Below are 1,352 nucleotides of genomic sequence, written 5' to 3' on the forward strand. Positions count from 1 at the left end.
TGTGAAAAGAGGAACATATCTCGAATATGGATGTGTCATCCTTATTTCCGTAGAAGCTACTTGTGTGATTCCTATGCAACTGCCATCATGCCAAGAGATTTTGGTACACCAGTTCCTGAACAAGTTGTGAGCAAGGTTGCTTTACCACCAATACCTAAAAACAAACCTGGAAGGCCAAAGAATTCAAGAATGAAGTCTGCTTTGGAGATTGCGATGAAAAGGAAAAAACCAAGAAAACAATACACTTGTGGTAATTGCAATCTAGTAGGACATAATCGAAAAACATGTAATACCTAGAGTTTCATTTTCATTTCAGTTTTAGTTTTTGTTTTTGTTTTGACAACATCATACAAGATTGGCTCAAGTTCAGTTTTAGTTTTTGTTTTTATTTTGCCCTTTGAATACACTACTGGTAATTGCAATACACTTCTGGTAATTGTTAAACTATCTTGATTTTGTTTTAATTTCGACTGTAATATTGTTTAGAGGAAAACATTGTTTACAGTGCATAATCGTTAGAAATGATACAAAAAAAAACTTGTACAAGCATAATCGTTAAGGACACTACCACATGCTCGTTAGTTAAAAAAAAAAAAAAAGAGACAGGTACACCCATAATCGTTGAACTACTCAAGACACTTTCACCATGTAAGGTTTTAAACCCAAAACAAACTATCCCTCCTCACTCATCAATGACGTGAGGGATTCATCAATAAGGTGAGGAATTACAAAATGTTTAGGTTGAGACAAAATGTGAGACATTCTATGGCCAAGACCCTCACCAACTTCATCAAATAACTCACATGCAAGTTTTATCTAAATCGCCGGGATGTTCCTATCACATATCCCATCAAATTTTATCCCAAGGGCCAAGCACTCAATGTACTTTAGAGCAAACACACCACAATCACCTGGATCTTCATTTAATGGCAAACCTTGTGTCACTCGTTTCACCTCTAGCATGGCATAGCTCTTCTTGCGAACCTGTGGAGGAATTGCTTGGCTTAACAATGCAGGGATCATTCGCCTAAGTGCAATGCATTCTTTCACCAAGGATGGAATGCTATGATACACGTATATGGTTCTAGCTGGCAAGTCAATATCCAGAGCCACCCAATGATTTTTGTTGACAAAAAGGCGAGCGTATAAATGATCCACATCAATGTACCACTTCTTGTTTGTCTGCGACTCGACAGGAGCTAAACCATGAAGTGTTCCAAGTACATGTCTTTGAACAAGAAATTTCTTCGTGAAAGTGCAAACTGGTTGAAATCTTTCAATAGTGATGAGAGCATATCTTGATCCAAGAAGGCTATGCATTGGTTAGGATACTGAGAAGGATCACAGATGAA

This window comes from Camelina sativa, chromosome 12 (assembly GCF_000633955.1).
Source record: "Camelina sativa cultivar DH55 chromosome 12, Cs, whole genome shotgun sequence".
Taxonomy (NCBI): Eukaryota; Viridiplantae; Streptophyta; class Magnoliopsida; order Brassicales; family Brassicaceae; genus Camelina; species Camelina sativa.